The 5,215-nt window shown below is 37.5% G+C and overlaps 1 pseudogene; it reads left to right on the top strand.

Moving 5' to 3' along the window:
- Window positions 1-349: 349 nt before the first annotated feature.
- The window catches only part of LOC103740680, a 67,360-nt pseudogene continuing 62,494 nt past the window's right edge, over window positions 350-5,215 (top strand).

Below are 5,215 nucleotides of genomic sequence, written 5' to 3'. Positions count from 1 at the left end.
ACGCATGTGTGAATTATTCATGAAAAAGTCATATTGATGACAATTAATTCCATTTCAGAATAGACTGAACATTGTCATTTATATACATTTAAATTCCATTTAAATGGCCTACATCCTAGATTTTTTCTTTTTTTAAATGATTGTCATATGACTGCTCTCTGGTTAGAGTGAATGAAGTGAGATTTGTCTAATCAAAAGTAACAAGCTATATTAAAAAACTAATTAAAAGTATATATATAGAGAAATGGTTCAATGGAAAAAACACTAGACTATAATTCAGAGCCCCCAAAACACCTAAAACTGGTCAAAGCTGTATGCATCTGTGATTCTAGCATGCTTATGAATCAAGATGGACAAGGTCTCCCAGAAGCTACTGGCCCGTTGGCCTGGTGTGCACAGCGGTGCAGTGCAAGAGTCACTGCCTCAAACAAGGTAGAAGGTGAGGACCAGTACCTGATGTTGTTCTCTCTCTCTCTCTCTCTCTCTCTCTCTCTCTCTCTCTCTCTCTCTCTCATTAAAAAATGCAATTATGCTGAGTGTGGTAGCATGTGCCTTTAATCTCAGTGCTTGAAAGGCAGAGACAGGAAGATCTATATAAGTTCAAGGGCAGCCTGGTGAACACAGTGAGTTTTAGACCAGTTCTGGCCTCAAGGAGACCTCATCTCAAAAAAAGTGAAACCTTAAGAAAACTGTAATTATGGTTCTAAAATATGATGTGATGGGGATATGCAAGTAACCTCAATGTATGTCTAAGGAACAACACTAACTGCTCTCCAATTTATGTCAGTAGCTTTAGAGTATCCCAAAATTCGAGTCCTCTCCCATAAGGTCATGTTTGGTATAAAGGCAATCTCTCTGTGTCACAGGGGCTTTACTGATGCCCTTAGGAAATGTTTCAGATTTTCTTGTGAATTTTCTAAGAATCAACACTGGAAATCATGGATGATATTAATCTAAATTTGTCAAATGAAAATAGAGGGTACCTATAAGACACATACACAACATATAGCATTCACTGCTTATTTGAAAGTCAAATTAAACCAGAGAGGCTACATTTTATCTAGCAACTTGTATTAACCCCAAGTCTTTCAGAAATGTTGATCAAAGCATATTTCTTGTAATTTCCCCATTATAAAGATATTCTCCTGGAAGATCATGAAGGTGCATACTCCAGGAACTGGGCTTAAGTCTTCTATCTTCTCAAATCAGGGCATAGGTAAAGTTTTACATACTTACCAGGATATGAGTCAATGTCACAGGTAGAGTTCAACCACACACCCAACTGTCAGAATAAACACTATGTTCTATTTTTAGAAAGCAGGCTCTGATCTTTAAATGGTAGAATTCTGTTCCATCTTCCATGTTGATGGGATCTGTTTGGATGACTAAGCTGTGTTGGTGCTCTCATATGTAAATACAAAAATAGCAGTGTAATCCTGCTCTACCACTCCTAGACATGTACCCAAAGGACTCCAAGTCAGCGTACTACAGAGAAGACTCCTGCACACGCAAGTTTGTTGTGACACTATACACAACAGAGAAGAGATGAAAGCATCAGCCTCAGCGTCCATCAGGAGATGAAGGAAGAGAACATGGCATATACACAATGGAGATTCACACAGCCGTCAAGACAAAAACGACAAAAATGGAGTGATGGGAGATCACCATGTCACCCAAAATATGCCAGTCATAAAGCCAGATGCATCTTTTATCTCATACCAGAAATGTCTAATTAAGTATGTACACACGGAGGAAATGACAACAGAAGATGACTGACTGTGGAGGAAGAGCCCTAAGGAGATGTGGAATGGGAGCCAGAGAGGGTGATGGTGAATGAAAACAAAGTGTTACACATTTTCTCACGGACAATAGGAGAAAGCAGATGGGGTTATTTTCTAGAGAGGAAGGGGACTAATAAAAAGCAGGAAGGAGGGGTGGGGACATGTAGTGGGGAGGGGAGGAAGGGCATGTGTGGAAACCTCAGAAAAACAATTATATTGTACATTAACTGGAAAGATTAATACAATTTTGTAGAAACGTGTTTACTGTCCCTGGCATCTCAGTCTCCTTCTGGGTTTCAGGACAAAGGTTTGGAATCCTCACGCCTGTTTAGTTCTTAATGAGCTGTGCAGCCCAGTAGCTGTAAAACTATAATCTCATCCAGAAGGACAGTCCCAAACTACATTCAGAGAAGATCTGGAATACTTTCAGAATATTTCAGTCTAGGTGAAAGTTCACAAACTTATATGTAAATGTGCATCCTATACAGGAGATGCACACTTCAGCAGAAAGGAATTTTAAAGACTTCATGATACCACTCAATTTCTTTTCCCTGAAGGATGTGCTAAACAGTGGGAAATTGAAATTTTTTTGCATGTTGTCTGATAATATTTCCTCATTTCCTTTACATATTTTAATGTAATCAGTACAGCACACATCTGCATAGCAATCAAATTACCAAGTCAACATAATCCAATGAAATTTTGAAGAAGCAAATAATCAAATTCAGGTTAATATTAATTGATATATTTTCTGCACCTGGATTCAGAAAACAAGATACCGAAAGAAAGAAACACAGAAAAACTAGCAAGGGAGAATATCTCTCTACTAGCCATTTAGTCACTCTTATTTTTGAGGTTCTCTAGGCATTTTACCTTTTTGTTCACATGAATTCTTTAATCCCAAAAGATCAGCATTTCTTGATTGTTCATATGGAGTCTTTGGCTATCAACATATGGATATTGTGCACCAACAATGATCTCAATACTGTGCTTGAAAATTAAATTATATTTTCTTTATACATAAAGCACTGGACACATAAAGATAGAATATAAAAGGCCAGCATTTCTTCATTTAATTCTTTTTGTTTCATTTCATACAGTTTTCCTCTGTATTTCACTTCAATTCTGAATCATAATTAACTCACTTGACACCATAAGGAATTAATATTACTCTAGTTTTTTTCAACACAAGTGCTTGGAAATGAAAAAGTATAACTGGACATGCTCCAGTGGATGAATTTACACAAACTTGACTAGATAGGCCTTAACATATATGACAAAATTCATCAAGCCTTGAGGGTGGGCTAGTGGGTTGCAGCTAGGAAAGAGGGGATTTAAACATGATTAAGATGTATTGTATAAAATCAACAAAAAATCAACAAAAAATATTAAAAAATAATGTTGAAACAAGGCGATGCTGATACAGATGCAGCAAACTTTTTGTTTTTATGTTTCGTTTCCATGGGATTTTTGCAGTTTTCTTGCTATATTTTGTAGGTTTTTATTGTTATCGCTACTTTTTTTTCAGGTTTTTTTTTTAAAGGACCCTCTTGTTATGTAGCCCAGGCTGGCCTCAAACTGCTGCGTGTCAAAAGATCTTCCTGTGTCCTGAATAACTTGGGCTATAGGTGGGTGGGGTGCCTAACTGGTGTTGTTAAAGTGACTGCACACTACAGTAAGCTGTTAAATAAGGTAAAATCAATCACTGAAGAATTTTCAGCTATGAATTATCATTAATTGGATCTATGCCTAAGAATGTTAATCTCAGTATTGTGACCATTTAGGATCTGAAGAATAATATTAGCAGATAGCATTTAAAATATGCCAAAATGGACTTGCACTGGGGAACGTCTGGGGACACTGACTTGACACAGTGGGCCTTAACACGGATGACAGAGTACGTGGGTTCCAGTGGGGGACTATGGGAAGATGTCATTGGGCCTGGGGGTATAAAGGTAATTAAGATTGTTCTGTTTGAAATACACAAAAGTTTAATGAAAATAAATTAAAAAATAAATAAAAGAGAAGAAATATGCCAAAATAAAGATAAAAATGTCATCCAACTCAACCAAGACTGTGACAAATAAAAGAAAATAAGACGTTATCTTAAAATTGCATCTTACAGTACAAAAAGAACACATGACTGCAAAATGCAAGGTTTTAAGAATTCACTCTCAACTCGAGTCAGATACGCAACTGCATTCACTGCTATCACTAAGTATCTTTTGTGGGTATGAAATAAACTGTTGTTTCTTGAGGAATAAATTTGAATTTTAAGAACACCGAGAGTTTTATGTGACAGTCTTTGAAAAAGAAAAAACACAGCAATCGCAACAGAGCAGCAACCACTATCCGGTCTTGTGAAGTGAAAACCGAGTGTATGAGACACATGGTGATCTTCAGGGAAGCACAGAAGTGCTTTGCATTTAAGGGTGACTATGAGGATGGGGTGGGCTGGAGTGAGGGTGTTGAGCCTTGAGAAAAGAGTAAGAATCAGGTCCTAGGGAAGGTCTCAGGATATACTAAAGTGTTTACATTTCATCATAAAATTAAAAAGTTACATTTACTTATTTGTTGTGTGTGTGTGTGTGTGTGTGCATGTATGTGTGTGTGTGTGTGTGCGTGTGTGTGCATGTGTGTGTGTGTGTGTGTGGTGTGTATGTGTGTGTGTTCCCATAATGTCGGATATATAATACGTCTTTGTCAGGCCACAAACAACTTTACAGCATATAAAAATGAAATATAGTGGTTTTAATTTGCATTTCCCTAATTACTAGTGATATTGAACACCTTTTAAGATGCTTCTTAGCCATCATTATTTCTTCCTTTGAGAAATCTCTGTTCAGAACTGTTCACTTCCTTAGCCCATCTTTTAACTGGGTTACTTCCTTTGATTCTTTGTTTTTTTGAGTTCGTTATATATTCTGGATGTTAAACCTCTGTCAGATGTGTCACTGGTGAAGATTTTCTGTCTTTCTGTGGGTTTTCTCTTCACTTCCTTGGTTGCTTCTTTTGATGTACAGAAGCCTTTAGTTTACTGAGGTCCCATTTGTTGATTCTTGACCTTGTTTCCTAGGCAATTGATGTCTGGTTTAGAAAATCCTTTCCTACCACTTTAAGATTTCATCTTACCCCAGTCAGACTGGCTAAGATCAAGAAAACAAATGATACCAAATGTTGGAGAGGATGTGGGGAAAGGGGAACACTCATCCACTGCTGGTGGGGCTGCAAACTTGTCCAACCCCTATCGAAAGCAGTGTGGAGAACTCTTAAAAAACTACAAATGAACCTACCACTTGACCCAGTTATACCACTCCTTGGCATATACCCAAAGAACTCATCCTAGCACAGAGACACTTGTACATCCATGTTCGTTGCTGCTCTTTTCACAATAGCCAAGATATGGAAGCAACCTAAGTCTCCCTCAATTGATG

This window comes from Nannospalax galili, unplaced genomic scaffold (genome assembly GCF_000622305.1).
Source record: "Nannospalax galili isolate Female #2095 unplaced genomic scaffold, S.galili_v1.0 scaffold399, whole genome shotgun sequence".
NCBI classification, from domain to species: Eukaryota; Metazoa; Chordata; class Mammalia; order Rodentia; family Spalacidae; genus Nannospalax; species Nannospalax galili.
Note: the sequence above shows the minus strand (reverse complement) of the source record. Positions and strands in the feature narration are given on the sequence as shown.